At 40.4% G+C, this 22,711-nt stretch overlaps 1 protein-coding gene across 1 annotated transcript in view; it reads right to left on the minus strand.

Annotated features, from left to right (window-relative positions):
- LOC309619921 (uncharacterized protein) overlaps positions 1-22,711 on the minus strand; it is a 124,037-nt gene that overhangs the window by 49,259 nt on the left and 52,067 nt on the right. The window lies entirely within an intron of this gene.

The following is a 22,711-nucleotide window of genomic DNA, read 5'->3' on the forward strand; positions in this document are numbered from 1 at the left end:
AAATAAATAAATAACAACCCAATGGATGGAATCTGGGGCAAATACCAACCTCTGTACTTTTTATAGTTTATTCATCTGGAGATTCTCATTTGCTGAGTTACACTGTAGCAGTTATCACCGAAGGGAAATACACAAACATACTCACATCCACACACCCACACACATGTACATATGCACACAGAGTCTTTGTATTTTTGCAGGATGCTTCTGTTACATTTGTTCCTTTGTTAAATGCACTCCTAAGGTGTAGCCAGTTCGGAATGTCTACAGAAAGTCAGTGGTGTGGAAAGTCGATGGTGTGCAACAACTGTGCCCCATGGGGCAAGACTCAAATGCCAATCTCTTTTCCTTCTTCATTTTCTTGTTTTTGTCTTTTTATTTTTCAAACAAATAGTGGGAGTTACCAAAAACATGCCCTCTGGCCACAGAACCTGTAGATTTATTTTAATATCATAACAGATCTGGAAGAAAATAGTTAAGTTTCAGTAACAGTTCTGAATACGTTGAAAATGTTGGATCATGGGCGATATTTACGGTGGGTTTCTAATCAAATCCATAAAATGTGTTTTGGCCATTGATCAGCAAAGTACACGTGATGTTTCTTCAGCATGGGGTGATATTTTGAGGCTGTACCTGGGGATCTATGTATTCCTCAAGAACGTGTGACTTTTACTTGATCACATGTCATACTCACCCCAGCTTAAAGGCAGCACTAGACCAGAATCCACACACCGATCTCAGCTTGCCTAGCCAGGTAAATTGATAATCCATTTCCATGCTTTCATCCACCATTCTGTTATCCATAAAATGCAGAGACTGGACACACCCATGCTTCTGGTTCTTCTCAGGTCTAACATTCTATTCTTCCTTCCCTTCTTCCTCTTATATTCCTCCTTTTTGCTCCTTTATCCCTGATAGACAACATTGCATTCCTACTAAGTAGGTGCTGTTTATCAGGGCAACTCAACCTTAACTATGCATATGCATGTCCTGGAGATACTGCAAAAATGTGGATTCTGACTGAGTAATTCGGGGTGGGTCCTCTATTCTGCGGGAATGCTGTTAACCTGGGCTTCGTGCTTCCAGTAGCAAGGTGACCGATGACATGATGCTAGATTAACTTTTTCTTTGTGAATAAATATAACACGTAAAAATGAAAACACATTCACGTGATCGGAAACTTTGAGTAGGGAAACAATGCAATGATATTGTAATTGTGTAAAACGAAATGCTGCTAACATTACAGATTTTTTTCATTTAAAAAAATCCTAGTTAGTACAAATATTCTAGAAGATGAATAAAAGATGAATGGCGTCTCACCTCAACAAACTCCAAGCATGAGTCAGATTCTCTTTGTTATTATGAAATAGTCCAAAGTGGTTAAGACTCAGAATTCTTTGTGATAAATATTTTTTAGGGATGGCACTTGGTCTCCGCTAGAAATACCTTCCTTTTTACATAGGACTTTTACACAGAGATTAAAATTTGCCTATTCACTGGAATCCCCTGGGGAACTGAAAACTCTACTCTGCCTGGATTTCACCTCAACAGATTTTTATTTAATGGCCAGGGAAGCAGATCTGGGCATCGGGATTTTTGCAAGTTCTCTCGGTGATTCTAAAGTGTACAGCTGGGACTTCCCTGGTGGCACAGTGGTTAAGAATCTGCCTGCCAATGCAGGGAGCATGGGTTCGATCCCTGGTCAGGGAAGATCCCACATGCCACAGAGCAGCTAAGCCCGTGTGCCACACCTACTGAGCCTGCACTCTAGAGCCCGTGAGCCGCAACTACTGAAGCCCTCGTGCCACAACTAATGAGCCCGTCTGCCACAACTACTGAAGCCTGCACGCTCTAAGGCCCACATGCCTCACTACTGAGCCCACGAGCCACAACTACTGAAGCCCGCACACCTAGAGCCCGTGCTCTGCAACAAGAGAAGCCACTGCAGTGAGAAGCCCATGCACCGCAACAAAGAGTAGCCCCCACTCGCCGCAACTAGAGAAAGCCTGTGTGTAGCAACAAAGACTCAACAGAGCCATAAACAAACAAACAAATAAATAAAGTGTACAGCCAAGTTTCAGAACGACTGCTCCATGGGGTCAAGTGAAATCATAAAATTCTCCCTGGGGTCATCCCATAAAAACCAGAGCCCAGACTTCTTCCTCTTCAAAAGTGAGAGTGTTTGTTGCTCTCTCCAGAAGCAAGAATGAACATATTCAAACGGCTTTGTCCACAGTGAACGGCTACATGAAAGGAAGTGCGTTCATTCAGCTGATTTTTGACGGGCTCTTGCTATGTGCAAGTTTTGAGAGTACAGGGTTGAAAGTCACAGAGCTTGTTCTCAAGAAACTCACCTCTCAGGGAGGGATGGGGGAAGATAAGAAGATAGTCAACAAAGCCCACCCCTATGACTAAGTGCCAGGAGCAAGGGATTCAGAGCCATCAAGAGGAAAATTTATCAGAGTTGCATCAGGGTGTCCGGGACTGGGAGAGGGCGGTGGGAAGGTGTTTCTCATGGCGAAGAAAAGAGTCTGCAAAGGGGCTACTTCTTAAAGGATGTTGAGCTGGTCCAAGCAGATGGAGTGAGGCTGAGAGGGGAGGGAAAGAAGGCAGAAACCAGCCCACCGTGTTTGCCAATGCTCCAAATGCACACAGAATGGGAGCATGCAGGATATCTCAATTATTTTATTTTGGTTTGGAAAAAGGGATGAGGATGGGGGAAACGTGAGGCTAAAAGAAGATTTTAACTCCTGGGGAGTCACAGGGAAACACAAGTATATGTTTAGGAACAGCAAACGTTCCAGTTCTATTTGATTTCTCATAAATACGAGGTTCACTGCTACCAATGTGACCTACCATTGATGGTGACCTTGACCACCTGGCTGAGGTGGTATTGGTCAGGTGTCTCTATTGTCAAGTGACTCTTCCCCAACTCCCGCTTCTAGCCTGTTGTCTTCGGAATGAAGTTCACTATGGACAGCCCATGCTTAGGGCATGGAAATTTATGCTCTACCCCCTTGAGGGCCGACTCTCTACATAAATTATCTACCTGTTCTTCTCCTGTAAGGGAGATTTATTTATTCTCCCCATCATGTATTTATTCAATCATTTATTTATGTCTGTAGAGATTAATGGATATTTATTTTATACTTTGGGTTATAATCCAACCCTACTTTATTTATTTTGTAACTCAAAAAATAAACTATCAATTATATCTTGCAAAACCCATAAGACCTTCTATATTTTTACAGGGCAGAACTGTGATGGAAAAAAAAAGGCCACAGCTGGGCCTCTATTCAGTGCTCAGTATTTAAAATATGATGCGACATGGTTGGTCAATTATACCACAATCAATATAAGGAAAAAATAAAACATGATGTGACAAGCTCAGTAGCTGGGAGCCCATCTGATAAAAATTATTACCATGGAAGGTTTCCAAGGCTCAAGGTTAGATCAGACTCTAAGAATGTTGGTCATAAAACACAAAACTATAATATAAACATCTCCAAGACATTTAAAAAATAGCTATTGACATATCAGCCAACCAAGAGGAAAAATAAGTAAATATGATTTTTTTAAAAACAAAGGTTTTCTAAGCCTTCTGGGTAGACCAGAAGTCACTGCCCTGACCTTTCTCTGATGACTGAATTTCCATTACTGTGGAAGGAGATGGTGGCCTCAGGAGACCATCCAGCTGCAAATTTACCTACTAGTGAGTTATTTTATAAGTAATCTTTTAGCCAGCTGGGAAAAAAAAATCAGTCTAAGAATAAGATAGGAATTTATCATTTATGCAAATAGGAATTTATGGGTTTAATGTTTAGGAGAACTTTTAAAATTTTATTTTAATTGATGTATAGTTGATTTACAATGTTGTGTTAATTTCTGCTGTCCAGCAAAGTGACTCACTTATACATATATAGACATTCTTTTTCATATTCTTTTCCATGATGGTTTATTCCAGGAGACTGGATATAGTTCCCTGTGCTCTACAGTAGGGCCTTGTTGTTTATCCATTCTATATGCAATAAAACTCTTTGGTTTAAAGAAAAACAAAGTCTCCTTTCTGTAAAAGGGACTGAAAATGACTTTCACAGATGAAAGGTCGACTCCTGCTCACTGTATTTTGTTATCTGTCAGAACACAGAGCTGCAAAGGGTGTACCCCAACATGGGGATGGGGCAGAGTAGGAGGTGGCTATGCAGGACCGTGGCAGTGGATCGGCACATTGACCAGGCACCAGGCACTTCTGTTCCTTATCTGGAACGCAGAGGGTTCTGGAAACGGTCTAAACAGCCTCTCCAACTCTCGTGTTTCGGGGTTTTATGAGTTGATTCCTCTGCCCGAAGCCTGCGGTGTCCTCCTGGCCACCAGAGGGCTGAGTGTATTCCCTGTGCGCCTTAGAATTCTCTTCTTTGTAGTGTTTTTTTTTTTTTTTTTTGCCATGCCACATGCCTTGCGGGATCTTCGTTCCCCGACCAGGATCGAACCTGAGCCCTCAGCAGTTAAAGTACAGAGTCCTAACCACTGGACCGCCAGGGAATTCCCGTAATTCGCTATTAGCCCAAATTCATCTTCATCTTTAAGCTTTGAATCACCAGTTCTGTGCTCCTGCAACAGTTTGGACGTTTTTCTTTCTTCCTTCTTACCTTCTCCCCTCTAGGAAGCCCCTCCACTCTCCAAGACATCCACTTTCACGGGGAATAGTGTGTTCCCAAACATTTCCTGCACTGATTTCTCGTCTCTAACGGTTCTAGGATATTTCTGTGAGTGTCTTTTCTTTCTCAAAATGTCATCATTCCTCAAATCAGTGATGATGTCCATATGAGTTTCCTGGGGCTGCCCTAAAAAATGACCCTAAACCATGAGGCTTGAAACACCACAAATTCATCCTCCCCCTGTCCTGGAGGCCAGAGGTCTGACATCAAGGTGTCTCAGGCCCAAGCTCCCTCCAGAGGCTCCAGGGGAGGGTCCTTCCCACCTCTTCCAGCTTCTGGGGGCTCCAGGCGTCCCTGGGCTGTGGCCACATCCCCCCCGTCTCTGCCTCTGTCTTCCTGGGGCTTCTCCTCTGTGTCTGTGTCTCTCCTCTTCTGTCTCTTAGAAGGACCCTGTCATTGGATGTAGGGCCACCCTCCTCCAGGAGGACCTCATCTCAGACCCTTCACTTCATCACATCTGCAGAGACCCTGTTTCTAAGGTCCCGTTCACAGCTTCCTGTCACTGGGTTTAGGGCCAGCCTCATCCAGATGGTCTCATCTCGAGACCCTTCACTTAATCACATCTTCAGAGTCCCTACCTCCAAATAAGGTCGCCTTCAGAGGTTCTGAGGATTAGAATGTGGAACTATCTTTTGAGGGGCCACCACTCAACCCACTACAACATCCCACATACTTTGCTACCTCTTTGAATGGTACTGAGCACTCAGCATGGATTCCAGCCATACTGTCAGAGCTTTCCTGGGGGCCTCTTACCCTACCAGGGTTTCCTAGAGGGTCCAGGAAGCATGGTGGTGACACCTAATGGGGGAGTGGGCTTGGGGCCGTGACTGTCTCCCAACTGATAAAGAATTTGTTGCATATTTGAACAAACAGAAGAAATGTACTGGAATCTGCCAGCTAAAGAATAGCCCTGCCAAAATTTCTTCTTTCTCCCCTAATCCGACCCTCTCCCCAGCTAACTGTTCTCTTAACGATGCAATTATTTTTTCAGTGTCTCGGGCAAAAGACTTCCAAGGTGGTCTTCTGGCTGTTCTGTCTCCATCTTTCCTTCCATCACAATTATCCTGTCCTCCTCCTTTCTACCTGCTCACCTATCCTGGTCTTTGCTGTCTAATGCCAAAGCCCTGCCTCAGTTTCCCAACTACCCTATGGGACTTGTAAGGCCATCTTCTCTGAGGCTCTCATTCTACTTGACCACCTGGGTTTCCCACTGCTTTCTAAGATTTCTGTTTTTGCCAACTAAGTCGTTTTTGATACACATGCCTTGAAAAATTGTAAGATGCCACCACTATCCCCTGTTTTCTATAGGATTCCAAGTCTTGGTCAATATACATTGATATGAACATAATACAGGAAAAAAAAAAGAAGTTCTTTACATCTGGGTCTCAAAAGCCTGCAGTGATATTCTATTCATCAAAGGCCATTGTGCTGATCAGCCCAGGTACGGCAGGTGAATTTATTTTCATTTTACGAGGCATCAAGACGAAAGCATTGTCTGAGTAGATAAAAGTCAATCACCTCAGCCAAAAATGTGCTTGGTCAGTGCATCAGAGGTCACTGAAAACATAACCAAAAAGCCAAAAAAAAAACCACCTGCTGTTCTGTGTATTCAGATATCCTGGTTCTATCAGGTCTAATTCTAAAATTTTAACATGGACCAAATCAGAAAACTATGTAGAAAGCTGATATTTTTCAAATCCTTCATTTGAGTCACAGAATTAGAAGATAACACCAAGGTATATTCATCAACTTGGGGGACCAGTCGATTCTTTAACAAAGGTGTATTCATCCCCTGTCACTTGACTGTTATTATGATACAAGGACAAGCAAGAAGTTCAATCCCTGGGTTGAAGTTCACGGTGTGGACAGGATCTTGTACTTCATTCCTCAGTTTCCAATCAATGTGGTTTAGGTGATTTCAGATGGTTCGTTCCTAGACCTGTTTCTATTCCGAGGATTTTGTCAACTGTGAACGCTTACAGTTTTGTTTCCTAGTATTGGCAGTGACTGAACACAAATATGAAGCAAATATCCTTAAGTGATTCGACTATCTGGAAATGGAATACAATAATAATTAAAAATAGAGTGGAAATGTAAAATTGTGCAACCACTATGGAGAACAGTATGGAGGTTCCTTAAAAAAGTAAAAATAGAACTACCATATGACCCAGCAATCCCACAACTGGGCATATACCCTGAGAAAACTCTAATTTGGAAAGATACCTGCACCCCAAAGTTCACTGCAGTGCTGTTTACAACAGCCAAGACATGGAAGCAACCTAAATGTCCATCAACAGAGGAACCGATAAACAAGATGTAGTACATATATACAACGGAATATTACTCAGCCATAAAAAAGAATGAAATAATGTCATTTGCAGCAACATGGATGGACCTAGAGATTATCATATTAAGTGAAGTAAGACAAAAACAAATATCATGATATCACTCATATGTGGAATCTGAAAAAAATGATATAAATGAGCTTATTTACAAAACAGAAACAGACTCACAGACATAGAAAACAAACTTATGGTTACCAAAGGGGAAAGGGAGGGGGGCATAAATTAGGAGCATGGGATTAACACAGACACACTACTATATATAAGATAGATAACCAACGAGGACCTACTGTATAGCACAGCGAACTCTACTCAATATTCTGTGATAACCTATATGAGAAAAGAATCTGAAAAAGAATGAATATATGTATATGTATAACTGAATCACTTTGGTGTACATCTGAAACTAACACAACGTTGTAAATCAACTATACTCCATCTCCAGTAAAATAAAGAAATTAATATATAATTGGAGAGTGACCTGAGTTTTTTTTTTCCTGGTGATTACATATTTAGTGATGAGTGACATATTAAAGGGATAATGCAGCATCACGAGAAATATCCTATGTTATGTTGAAGATTCCATGACTGATAACATCCTCAACCCTGAAAAAGTAACACCACAAGCTCAGAATTGGGATTCTCTCTTTATTTCTCTTGGGAAGAGTATTTGTTTGATGGGCTGCACTCTCCAATCTTAACTATAGATGTTCTTTTCAGAATTCCTGGATGAAGGACTTCCAATACACAGGAGTCCTCCATGTTAGCAAATAGGCTTATTTTCCAGAGAAGGTTTTCTGTGGGGAGAGAGGATGAGTTGCCCTTCCACTTTTGTGTGTGTCCTTATTATTTAAAGTTCCTGATTCCCATATTCTCATTTGACGACACACAGGAAGAAGAAAGAGCCACGTTAGCATGATGCTTTGTTATCTCCCACAAGCAACTCTGCTATATCTCCTCTACGCATGTTCTCCTAAGGTTTTTTTTCTCCCTAGAAAATACCCATGCATCTTTGTTCCCCAGAAGGGAATTCAGAAGATGGCGTCACCAAAGGTCTTCTCTCTTTAAAAAAGTTAGACTTGGTTCCCATCGATCTTCACGTCATCTTCATTTCCATCCAAAGGAAGCGACGTGGAGAATGGTTTCCTGTCTGCACAGTTCACTGGACACACGTCAAGACCTGCAGCTGACGTTTCCAGCTTTACTCAAGTTTGTGAGGAAAGGAGGAAATGGACACAGAATTCTTTTCAAGGATGGCCAGCGATGAATTTGGGACCTGAAACCCTGAGACAGAGCAGTGGGCGTTGGGTGACATGAGCAACATCTATCTTGAGCAAATCCAATCCTCCTCGGAAAAAAATCGCCAAGGAAACAGTAGCGACTAAAATAAAGCAAAGGATTATCTTTAGGAGACAAACCACATTTTTACACGATCAACGCAGAGAAAGAGAGTTTTTAAAAATTGGGTTAACTTTCTTCAGAGACATGACTTGGGTACCACCTCGGGAAAATGAACATCACCGGTGACGGACATCACGACCCCTGCGTGCACATGTGTCACCGGGGATGCAGGACCAGCTCACAACCGAATGTTTTCTCTTCTGTCTCCGAACTTGTGTGGAGAATGAGATTCAACTTGCAAATGCTTTCTCACAGTGGGGAGGCATCCGCCGACAGCTAAAATGATAGGTTTCTGCAGCCCCGGTGTCGTGCTGTATTTTTGCTTCTGGGAAGCAAGGAATAGGCGTGCATAAATTAACCCAAAGATACATCACAGCCGATAATTAGCCACAAGCGCACGCATGCGCGCGCGGTGGAAGTATGGGCTTGGTGGCGCGTGTCACAGAATGTACAATTTTCTCTTGATCTGGCGCAGAAAATGCCTTGATTCAGATTGCTTCTCCGTTACTGTGTCAGTCATGATGAGAAGCAAAATCTACCGAAAAAGAAGAAACCCAAAAAGCAAGACAAGAGGAGCTGCGTATTGATTAGCAATCCACACGTGTGCACGTTTGCAAGGCCACCTCTCCTTATTTGCATGGCACTGGGGACTGCGTTCCCCAGGTAAAGTGGTGATGGGGAGGTGGAGCCTCTTATGTCCAACCTCTCTTTTAGTACAAGAAACCTGAAAAGCATGTGTGAAAGTGATTTCATCCGTGTAAGCTGAGCAATTCTCGTATATGCCGATCAGCCTAACTATGGGTTTCACTTGAAATTAAGAAAACGTGTCCATTACAAAAATTAGAAATGTGCAAAGCAGAAGAATGTGGGTCCTACTTTTTAGGTTTTTTAAGGAGAGGCGATATCAAGATTACACACACGCACCACAAATTGGGGACAAGAGTGAATCTGAGAAATTGTTCAGTATAATCGGACTCTATCCTGACTTTACAGGCCTAGGGTCTGTGGCTCTCTGCTGACCAGTGGCCCCGATGCCCACTTCCAAAGAAGGTGATGCCCTATTAGGGGACTCAAGGTGGGTTGGGAAGAGTCTTGTAAATGCCACTGGTCTCTACACAGACAAGCCAGGTGTGTAAGTCAGGATTCTCAAGGAAACAGGACCAATAGGCTATGGGTATGTATGGGTTGAGAGAGAGAGAGATTTATTTTAAGGGACTGGTTCAAGCAATTGTCGGGCTGACAAGTCTGAAATCTGCAAGGCAGGCTGGCAGGCTGGAAACTCGAACAGAATTTCTATGCTTCAGTCCTTAGGCAGAATTCCCTCTGCAGGAATCCTCAGGTTTTGCTCTTAACACCTTAAACTGATTGGACGAGGCCCACCCACATTCCCAAGGGTGAGCTGCTTTACCTAAAGTCTACAGATTGTAGATGTTAGTCATGTCGACATATCTCCATGGCAACCCCTAGAGGAGTGTCTGATTGATGGACAGGGCACCATTGCTCATCCAAGTCAACACAGTGAATTTAAGCATCACACGAGGCCTGTGATGCTTCTGTCCATGTCGGAAGTGTAGGCCAGTGGGGGCCTCTGTGGAGGGGTCACTCTGCAGAGGTCAGCTGGAGACAGCAGAAGGGAATGGAAGTGGGAGGCCAACCCACCAAGATGGCAGGACATTGCCCATGGGTCCTGGTCCGCTTCCTGGGAACGTTCTCCAGAATTCACAGGCAAACCAGACAAGGTGATTCCACGAGGCTGAAGGTCCCGCCCCAAGATGGGCATTATAACCTCAGAGCCAGGGATGACCTTGGAGGTCACCTTGTCCAATCCTCCCCACTTTGAGGACATGATCCTGAAATGAAGAGACACCAAGATGCTACTTGAGGTCACCCCTCATGGTGGGCTTGGCCCCTTGGAAGGTGCTGGGACTATGTCTACCTAATTTAAAGAGGACCCACAGTTTCCTGGGAAAGCATCATTTTAAAAAAGACTTTTAAGTTCATTAATGTAAGGGTGCATTGCATGTGTCAACATGATTGGGCCACAGGGTCCAGATATTTGGTGAAGCATTATTTCTGGGTGTGTCTGGGAGGGTGTTTCAGGATGAGACGAGTGTTTGAATCAGTGGACTGAAGAAAGCAGATTGCCCTCCCCAGGGTGGGTGGGCCTCGTCTAATCAGGTGAAGGCCTGAATAGAACAAAAAGGTGGAGGAAGGGAGAATTCACTTTCTGCCTAGTTGCTGAGCTGGGACATCCATCGTTGCCTGCCCTCCGCCCTCTGGCTCCCAGGCCTTCAAGGTACACCACCTGCTCTCCTGGGTGTTCAACTTGCAGATGGCAGATGGTGAGACCTCTAGCCTCCGTAATCTCATGAAACTTATAATAACATTTGAATAAGTATCTATCTATCAACTATATCTATCTATCTATCTATCTACCTCTATCTATCTGCCTACCTATCTATATGTATCTATCTATATCTATCAACTATATCTGCCTGTCTACCTATCTATCCATCTATCTATATCTATCTAACTACCTGGCTATCTATCTATACATATCTATCATCTCTATCTATCTGTCTATCATCTATGTCTTTCTATCTATATGTTTATCTATCTATCATCCCTCTCTCTCTCTACCTGCCTATTTATCTATATGTATCTATATCTATCTATCTATCTATCATCTATGTCTATCTATATGTCTGCCTATCTATCTATCTAACTACCTATTGTCTATCTATCTATCCACCTACTATCATCTCCCCTCTTTCTCCCTCTCTCTCTCCCTCCCTCCCTCTCTCTCTCTCTCTCTCTCTCTCTCTCTCTCTCTCCCCCCCATTATTTCTGCTTCTCTGGAGAACTCTAATACAATTAGCATCATGCTTTACAATTTCAACTGGCTTTTAGGCAGTTTTCATTTAGCTTTTCAAGTTCATTTGCATTTTGGCTCACAATTTTACCTGGGTTAAACAGTTGTAAATATAACTCATACCTATAATAAAAAATGAAAAAGTGTAGAAGAAGAGGGAATGCATGAGGTGCAGAGCAAATAGAACGCACCTACCCCCAACCCCTGCCTCAACACCACTTTTCCTCCTGAAAAGTCATCACTGTTATGTAACCATCTGTATCCGTCCAGAACTTCCAATGCATAGACACGTACATTCCAGTACATACGTATATGTAACTCAAAATGCAATTGAAATCATCTTTTACAAACTAGCTTCAAACTCAACTGGCTTCACTTAGAATGTATTTTGGACACTTTACATTTGCAGACCTATGGGATCGATCGATCCCATTTGAGAAGATGTCAGGGTTTTTTCCTATCTCTATTTGGACATCCATTGACTTAAACGTTTCCTATTCATAAACATTTAGGTTGTTTCCAAGGTGCCGTAGTTTAAGCTCCATCTTTCCACATGGAGCTTTGCACAGACGTTCAGTAAATCAGGTAGACCTTTAGGATAAATCCTCAGGGATGTGCACATTATAATTTGGTGGATATTGTCAAATGACCCTCCTAAAAAGTTGCAATAATCTACAGTCCCTGGTTTCCCACACGTGCATCAAAACTGGAGAGCATCAAACATTTTCATTTTTGCCAAAATGATAACTATAAATGGCATTTCACTTTATATTCATTTGCCTTTAAAAAAATAATAAATGAGCTTGTGAAGGTGACCATTGGGTACATCTTTCCTTCCTTCTCTGAACTGCCTCTTTGTATAGTTGACCCAGTTTTTTTTAAAAACTATTTTCATTTGCTATGTTTATCATTATTAGGTCCATTATTTTATTTTATTTTTAAAAATTTATTTATCTATCTATTTATTTATTTATTTATTTATTTATTTATGGCTGTGTTGGGTCTCCGTTGCTGCGCACAGGCTTTCTCTAGTTGTGATGAGCGGGGGCTACTCTTTGTTGCAGTACGCAGGCTTGTCATTGCGGTGGCTTCTCTTGTTGCAGAGCACAGGCTCTAGGCGCATGGGTTTTCAGTAGTTGTGGCACGTGGGCTCAGTAGTTGTGGCTCATGGGCTCCACAGCGTAGGCTTGGTAGTTGTGGTGCACAGGTTTAGTGGCTCTGTAGCCTGTGGGATCTTCCCGGACCAGGGCTCGAACCCGTGTCCCCTGCACTGGCAAGAGGATTCTTAACCACTGCGCCATCAGGGAAGCCCTAGGTCCATTATTATAAATCTTTGAAGACGTATCCCCTACAAATACTTACACACCCACTCCCAATAGCTATACACCTTACAACAGCACACTTAGGATCTCAGAAATGCTAAGATCTTAGGGATCTTAATGTCACACTTCCTGAGACCCAAGGTCTGCACTTAATAAACAATGGGCAAGTTATTTGACCTCCTTCTGCATGTATTTTCTCATCTGTGAAATGGGTTAATGACAGTACCTCCTTTCTCAATTTTGTCTGAGGTTTCAATGAAGTCAGGAAGATAAAGTGCTTAGAACATGGATGGACCTAGAGATGATCATACTAAGTGAAGTCAGTCAGAAAGAGAAAGACAAATATCATATGATATCACTTATATGTGGAATCTAATAAAATGATACAAATGAACTTATTTACACAACAGAAACGGACCCACAGGCTCAGAGAACAGACTTGTGGTTACCAAAGGGGAAGGGGGGAAGAATAGGAGTCTGGGAGTAACAGATACACACTACTATATATAAAATAGATAATCAGCAAAGACCTACTGGATAGCACAGGGAACTATATTCAATGTCTTTTAATAACCTATAATGGAAAAGAATATGAAAAAGAATAGATATATATATACGTATCGCTGAATCACTTTACTGTACACCTGGAACTAACATAACATTGTAAATCAACTCTACTTCCATAAAAAATTAGAAAAAAGAAATAAAAAGAGCAGGCACGTATTAACTGGTCAACCTATGTCAGATGTTACGATAGCTATTCTTCCTTTCTCTGTGTAGATACAAGGTACCTACAACAACATTAAACCACAAAGGTGACATGATAAAACATGCTCGTCTTGTTTGTAGTATTCACAGCTTGTTTTCTGGCGAATCCTCATTTAGCCCAATACCGGTATTTACAAACATACACAGATGTGTATGTAAATATATACCATGGGAACAACATTTTAACTTTCTTTTTTTTTTAATTTATTTTTTTATTGAAGTATAGTTGTGTTCATTTCTGCTGTACAGCAGTGACTCAGTTACACACATATATACATTCTTTTTCATATTCTTTTCCATGATGGCTTATCCCGGGGTAGTGAATAGAGTTTCCTGTGCTCTACAGTAGGACCTTGTTGTGTATCCATCCTATAGATAATAGTTTCCCCCAGCCCATCCCTCCCCCACCCCCTCCTCCTTGGCTACCACAAGTCTGTTCCCTATGGAACAACATTTTTCTACTCTTGCTTTGTTAAAGAGTTCTTCTCAGGAAAAATGGTGCAATTTTATCAAATATCCGTTAGACCTGTGTTAGTTGTTTCCTTTTATTTTGACCTATTTATAGGGTGCATTGCATGAATCGTATCTTAATTAACCCATCCTGCAATTCCTAAAATTAACCTCACCTTTTCATGTGTATTATTCTTTTGATGTAGTGAATGATGCTATTTGCTGAATCAATTTTCATGTTATTTGCAATAATATTCCTATCACTTTGGAGTCTCTTTTTCTTAGGCTTTTTAAATCAAATTTTAGAATGATTCTGAGGGAGCTCTCCCAAATTATTTAGAAGCTTTCCTTCTTAAATATATTTATTTATTTAAGGAGTAATATATTACTCCTTCTGAGTAATATAAATACCTTGAGAATTCCTTGCAGGTTTCAGAGAACTTAGTTAAGAATTCTATGACCTTGAACATTTTTATGCAGAGATAGCTCTTACTCAATTTCTTCATTAAAGCTGATTTACTGATATTTGCTTTGTTTTTCTAAATTCTGGTAATGCATATTTTCCCTAGAATCATCCCTTTTATTCTACTTTTCAAAAGTAATTGCATAAGCCACTGTCAATCACACTGATTTTTGTGATGAATATACCGTCTTGGGGTCAATTTGGGGTATGCACACTTTATCATTCTTTTCATATTGCTTTCTAGTGGTTTATCTGAAATTTTTTTCAGAAGACTAGGTCTCTGCTTTACTGTATCCTCTTATTAAATATATTTATGGAGCATTTGTTTCAGACTCTGCAATATTCTAGAAGGTGGACATAAGGCTGTGAACACAATAGTTAAATCCCCTACTTGGTGGCAATTACCATCTGGGCATTGAAAATTCTAGCAAAGAGGACCGACCGGGTAAAGGTCCTGAAGTGGGATTGCAATCCCAGAAAAGCAAGGGGGTCCATGTGTCATCAATGAAGGGAGAAAAATAAATAGTGGTGGAATTGGAGATCACAGAGGTTAGCTTGTCTCCGAATCATGTAGATCCCTGAAGGCTTTGGGAAAAAGGGTGGATTTTATATTATGCATATTGATCCATGTTCTTACTTATTAAATTACTCCCTTATTAGCTGAAGAATTTCATTTTCTTGCTTTCTTGAGATTGATGTTTCTCTTTATCAACTTCTCAGTCTAACATTTGATTCGTTATTTAAAAAATAAACTCATTCTAAAAAAAGTCAATCCCCTTTCCCTTACCAACCGAGAGTAATTTTAGCCATATCCCCAATGTTCTGAAAGCGATTGCTTTAACTTCCTTTCTTCTTCCCAAAAGACATTTAAAAGAGAGTTTTAAAATTCCAGTTGGAAATTGTAACTCAAAAGAGACACATGCACCCCTAGCCGCAGCACTATTTACAAGAGCCAAGACATGGAAGCAACCTAAATGTCCATTGACAGATGAATGGATAAAGATGTGGTACATATATAGAATGGAATATTACTCAGTCATAAAAAAGAATGAAATAATGCCATTTGCAGCAACATGGATGGACCTAGAGATTATCATACTAAGTGAAGTAAGTCAAACAGAGAAAGACAAGTATCATATGATATCACTTATATGTGGAATCTAAAATATGACACAAATGAACTTATCTACAAAACAGAAATAGACTCACAGACACAGAAAAGAGACTTGTGGTTGCCAAGGGAAAGGGGGGAGGGGGGAAGGTAGAAGGATGGATTAGGAGTTTGGAATTAGTAGATGCAAACTATTACATATAGAGAATGGATACACAACAAGGTCCTACTGTAGAGCACAAGGAACTGTATCCAATCTCCTGGGATAAACCATAATGGAAAAGAATATAAAAAAGAATGTATATATGTGCTTAACTGAGTCACTCTGCAGAGACTGGCACAACATTGTAAATCAACTATACTTCAATAAAAAACGATTCCAGTTGGATGATAGTATTTGTGAATATTCTGTTATCAAATTTTAACACCATGACATTATGGCCCCAAATGTGGTTGATCCTATTTATACTATTTGGAATTAATGTCTTCTTTTTGAGCTAATAGATAGTTAAAAATGTCATTTATATTTTATGGATATGGATTTTCTCATACATCCATTAAACTTTCCTTCTGTTATATAACTTAAATCCTTAATATTCCTATTTTCTTCTCGTCATCTTAATCTGTCATGCGTAAGTCTTTTAATATGAGTGCTATTTCTGGTAACATGGAAGATTAGCTTATTTGAGCCAACATTCCAGCTGAAACAAAATGAAGAATGCTGGGTGAATATATTTGTAAAGCATCTTTTTTTTTTTTTTTTCTGGCCGCACAGCTTGTGGGATCTTAGTTCCCTGACCAGGGATTGAAACCGGGCCCTCGGCAATGAAAGCACGGAGCCCTAATCACTGGACTGCCAGGGAATTCCCATAAAGCATCTTATTAGAAGCATCTCAAGACAGATGGGATAACAGAACTGTCAGGCCATAATCTTGAGGGAGACAGACAGGCAGAGCCCTGAAGCCACCTCTTCCCAGAGAATAGTCAGTCAACTGGTCAAACATAGATCACGTTTTTGATGTCTTCTCACATCTCCAGAAGCAGAAGACAATGCTTTTTATGTCCTTGTCAAGGTCGGGAGTCTAATGAGACATTTTCCTCCATGAAGTTGTGACTCCAAAGTGCTACACTAGTTGTTCTCAAAGTGTGGTACAGGGAACCTTGGGGATGGGTTACCCTGAGGCAAAACTCTTTTCCTAATGATACTGAGACCATATTTGTCTTTTTCACCCTCGCTCTCTTGTAAGAGTCCAGTGGACTTTTCTGGAGGCTATGTGATGGGTGATAACACAACAGATTGAATACAGAAGCAGATGAAAGAATCTGGTTGTTTTCTAGAATGCCAGACATTAAAGTGATTTGCAAAAATGTAAAACAATGCCATTCTTATCACTCATATTCTCCCATTAGTGAGAATATATTACATATAACATATATATATAGTTTATAAGAAGAATATAATATACTCATAAGACTATGTTCTTTATATAATAAGAATATAAGATATTCTTCATACAATAAGAATATATTATTTGTGTTAACATGTAATGGATTTATTATCATTATTTTTAAATGTATCCGTCAATAGATGTTTAACAATCTTCTCAGTTTTCGTTGCTAATATGGTAAATATCAATTTATATAAGTCACCCAGACAGAAGCTGTTTGGGGTCCTTAATCATTATTTAGAATGTAAAGAAGACGTGAATTTATGGGTTTGAGAACCAGCAATGACATTCTCAGTATAAGAGTCCACAAGATGCAAACACGGCTTCCACCCTCTAGAAGTCATGCATTGGCACTTAGTTAATAAGGCAAAGGAAAGTTCTTGAAAATCTGTAACCAAGAATCTGCCCTCATGCAGATTAGCAGGATAAATTCACATCACTTAGGTGGTATTCCCTCTAGTAAAATTCTAAACTCTGAATTTGGTTTAAAATGGTCCTAATTGACAGTGTTTCTAGGCACAGTGATGACATCTGAAGTATAACAGCAAGGATACAACAAGGATTCCAATCTATCAGAATGAACAGCATGATTATATCATAGTTTTGGCCCACAGAGACCCCCAGAAGATGCAAACACACATCTTCTCTGGAGGAATGTGCCCTCATTCAGGGACAAGGGAGAAGAGTGTCTGAAATGTAAAGATTACAAAGCCCATAAGGACTTAAGTCTCCTTGAGCAATTCTCAACAGGCATGAGAGACAGAACAAACAGAGCAGAAAGATTTCAGGTTTAGATGATCAGATACAGATTGCAGCACAACCTACACAAATAATTAAAAGCAAGCTTGATTTGAGAAAGACCCAACAGAACTTCTAGAAATGCAAGATACAAACACTGAAATTTAAAACTCAGTGGATGGAGTTAAAAGTAGATAAGAAAGAAATGAAGAGAGCACCAGTGAACTGGAAGGCTACACTTTCCAGAAGCCAGCACAGAGAGACACAGAACTGATCAAACATAGACCACGTTTTTGATGTCCTCTCTCATCTCCAGAAACAGAAGACAATGCTTTTGGAATTAGTAGAAATGAAATGAAAAATGTGAAACTACTGAGCCCATGCGCCACAACTACTGAAGCCCACGTGCCTAGAGCCCATGCTCCACAACAAGAGGAGCCACCGCCATGAGAAGCCCGCGCACAACGAAGAGTAGACCCCGCTGGCTGGAACTAGAGGAAGCCCGTGCGCAGCAACGAAGACCCAACGCAGCCAAACATAAATAAATAAAATAAATAAATTTATTTTAAAAAATAGAACTACCATATGATCCACAACTTCCATTCCTTGGTATATCCCAAGGAAATAAAAATAGGTTATCAAAGAGATAACTGCACTCCCATGTTTACTGCAGAATTATTCACAATAGCCAAGATACTGAAAGAACCCAAATGTTTTCAACAGATAAATCAAAGTAACTGATAAAAATATCATTCGCGCACACGCACACGCACACACACGCACACACACACACACACACACACGAATATTATTCAGCCATAAGGAAGAATGAAATCCTACCATTTGCAACAACATGGATGGACCTTGCGGACATTATGCTAAATGAGATGTCAGGCTACACAAAGACCAATACTGTATGGTATCACTTATATGTGGAATCTAAAAACCTCAGACTTGCAAAAGCAGAGAGTGGAATGGTGGTTATCAGGGGCTTGGGAGTGGGGGATTGGGAGATGTTGTTTAAGGGTACAAGCTTGCAACCAGTAGATAAATAAGTCCTGGAGATTTAATGCACAGCATAGTGATTATAGACATCAATCTTGTATTGTAAACTACAAAGTTGCTAACAGATTAGGTCTTAATTGTTCCCACAACAAAAAAGACATAATTATGTTATACGACAGAGGTGTTAGTACAGTGGCAATCATATTGCAACACATCAATGTATCAAATCCACATGTTGCATGCCTTAAACTTATACAATGTTTTATGTCAATTATATCTCAATAAAAGTTTTTTAAAGTTAAAAAAAAAAGCCAGCACTAACTCATATTGGAAGGTGCAAGAATGTCAAAAGAAATAAAGACATCAAAAAATGGTAAACATGTAGGCAAATCTATACAAATATTGAATGTATAAAACGATATGACTCATGTTTTGTATAAGGTCTGGGATAACATGAGGAACCACATCTGAAATCAGTGCTTGCCAAGGGAAACCTACCATGGGAAAAAAGTAAAGGTAACTTTTTAAATGGATACATTTTATACAAGTAATGTCACATTTAATAATATGAATGTGTTAAGTGTTGATAAATTGATATTCTCACAGGTCAGATAAATGTTGATTCTTTATGACCACATGGGTCCATCTTGGTGCAGGCTCTGCTGGGATGTTTGGGAATGAAATTTGGAGGATGTCTTAAGTGATATAGTGGACACTGCAAGTGAAATGCCAGCAGGAATCTGCAGCAGGTGGCATCCCCCAGAACCCTGAGCAGGCACCCCAGTCACCAGTCATCTGATGTACCTGGTGTGTGCGTGCATACACACACACACACACACACGAGCTCCTGGAAACGACGGGGGACATTTCCCACCCATCATTGACTTAACGATTGACTTGTGAAACCCAGCACACTTTATTTCCCTTCAGATTGGCAGCAGGCTGCCAATCAATGCTAAATGTCACTCAGTGGAAGGGTGACAAGGCACAATGGACACACTGCTGTCTATGATAAAGAGGAAATTGTGGTTGCAAAGGACGGGACCTCAAAAATGAACGATGAGATTCTACTGTTCAGATCAGACAACTCTGCATGATAGGTTCTCTCTCCACAGTCTTTCTTCTTGTGATGAAATGTTCTCCTCTGAATATTCCCTCTGTTGCCTCACTCTCAGGTTAGTTATTTAAAGGATGAAGAGGAATGAGAAATCAACATCACTGTTCTACTTTCATACGTGGCATGCCCGTGGCTCAACTATTATTATTATTTTAAAATCTACAATGCCTTTTTTTTTTTTTTTTTAACTCAGCAGATACGATCTGAAGGTCCAACCTCCCTTCACAATGTCTGCTTTACACAGCTCACATTCCTATGCGTCCAGGGAACACAAGAGCCTCCACAGCAATGTTCAGACAAACGAACGCCCAGCTGCGTGTCTCAACACCTGTCAGGGGGAAATTCACGAGAGCAATTTTGCACATTCCTCGAATCGCTTTAAATCACCCAGGGCAATCATGACCGGGCAGGTGAAAAATGTCCAACTTCCTTCTTGGAAAACTTAATTTTAAAGGACAGTCAACATCGCTGTTGAATAAATCATTTGTTAGCAGAAGTATCTTCTTAGGTGGGGAGGAATTTCTGTTCCTACAGTGATTTTCACATCAATTTATCTGATCATGTAGACTGACATCTTCCCGGTTAAAGCTTTGGAAAAATAATAGGAAGTGATGGTGAAAATGTGTAAAAGTGGATGAATCTGGAGTTTCATTTCCCGTCACTTCTTTGGAAAATATTGTGTTGGCCAAAAGTTCGTATGTTTTTTTTCTGTAAGATGTTCAAATGAACTTCTTGGCCAACCCAAAAATTGTAAAGTCGTCACTGCTTTACTAATTCAACTGATATTTATAGGACGCTGAGGCCATGTTAAGCAAGAAGCTACAGACTGAGCAGAGTGGAGAGACAAGTAATTCCTGGTCCTTTTTTCTGAAGGAGCTTACAGTCTACAGACAAAAATAACATTTCTATGGCAGTAGTGCCGCCATTCAAGGGTTTCAGTGAGACAAGAAATGTGCGGGGTGGGTTTACGGTCTGATGTAGGGATCTTTTGTTGTATTTCTCATCTCTGGTGAATCAGCAGCCAGACTGAGCAAAATTAAGGCAAGCAAGGCACCCAGGATGCAACACTGGAGGATGTGCTCTCTGTCAGACTCATGCAAATGCAGAGTTTGCACCTGATAGTGTCTTCCTTAAATATGCCCGGAAACCTTGCTTCCACTGTCCTAGTCTGGGTGTGATTAGCAGAACCTACCGTAGAAAACTAGCTTTGCTCTACACAAACCTAGTGGTTAGACCACAAATACCTAACACAGCACTCACCATATCTATATACTTCTTTTTTAAAGCTAAGCAATCTTGGTTGGTTCTTTCCTAGCTTGATACCCACCCACACTCAATAAATGTTGCCCAGTTATTGGTTTATGGTTCTCCAATGGGTTCCCAGTGGTGCTCAAAAAATGTTAGCACTTCAGAGACAATTTCACTTACTTCAGTGGTCCCATCAGAAGTCAGATTGTAAAATACTGAAAATAAGGAGTATTCTGACTCTAAAAGCTTAATCAGCCTGGCTCTAAGTCCTAGACAAATGTTTCAAACAGGGTTGCTGGCTTTAGCAAATCAACACACAGGACACATAGTTAAATTTGAGTTTCAGATAAACAACAAAAAAGAACAAATATGTGTTCTTTAGTATAAGTATGTCCCAACTACAGCATGGGACATACGTATACTAAATAAAAGATTTGTCTCAAATATTGCATGGGACATACTTGTACTAAATAAACTACTTGTCTCAAATATTGCATGGGATATACATATACTAAACTACTATGTATTGTTTATCTTGCAATATTTGGTACATATTTACACTAAAAAATGTTATTTATAAAAAATTCAAGTTTAACTGGTGTCTTGTAATTTGATCGGGCAACACCACTTCCAAAGGCTGATTCTTAGGGGCAAAAAAGGAAGAGACAAAGACAGCTGGGTATCAAAAAAATGCAAAACGTCCATACAGTGTGACCAAGAAGTCCTGTTAATCGGGGTTTATTCTAAGTAAATAATACAAATATGGGGAGGAGGGAAGCACAAAGATGGCTACCTCAGCACCATTTTATAGAAGGTCAGATAAAGTGCACTTTCTCATTTGATAAAACACCAGGCTGCCATCAAAACTAATGGGGAAAGCAATACATAAAATTTTCATGAATGAATATTAAATTAAATATTAGAACACTGTAATTACAAACACATTTGCACATCAACATTGTGAAAATGACTCTACTACCCAAAGCAATCTACAGATTCAATGCAATCCCTATCAAACTACCAATGGCATTTTTCACAGAACTAGAACAAGAAATTTCACTATTTGTATGGACACACAAAAGACCCCGAATAGCCAAAGCAATCTTGAGAAAGAAAAACGGAGCTGGAGGAATCAGGCTCCCAGACTTCAGACTATACTACAAAGCTACAGTCATCAAGACAGCGTGGTACTGGCACAAAAACAGAAATATAGATCATTGAAACAGAATAGAAAGCGCAGAGATAAACCCACGCACATATGGTCATCTTACCTTTGATAAAGGAGGCAAGAATATACAGCGGAGAAAAGACAGCCTCTTCAATAAGTGGTGCTGGGAAAACTGGACAGCTACATGTAAAAGAATGAAATTAGAACAGTCCCTAAGACCATACACAAAAATAAACTCAAAATGGATTAAAGACCTAAATGTAAGACCAGACACTATCAAACTCTTAGAGGAAAACATAGGCAGAACGCTCTATGACATAAATCACAGCAAGATCCTTTTTGACCCACCTCCTAGAGAAGTGGAAATAAAAACAAAAATGAACAAATGGGACCTAATGAAACTTCAAAGCTTTTGCACAGCAAAGGAAACCATAAACAAGACGAAAAGACAACCCTCAGAATGGGAGAAAATATTTGCAAATGAAGCAACTGACAAAGGATTAATCTCCAAAATAGACATGCAGCTCAATATCAAAAAAA

This window comes from Balaenoptera borealis (genome assembly GCF_965194805.1).
Source record: "Balaenoptera borealis genome assembly, chromosome: X".
NCBI lineage: Eukaryota > Metazoa > Chordata > Mammalia > Artiodactyla > Balaenopteridae > Balaenoptera > Balaenoptera borealis.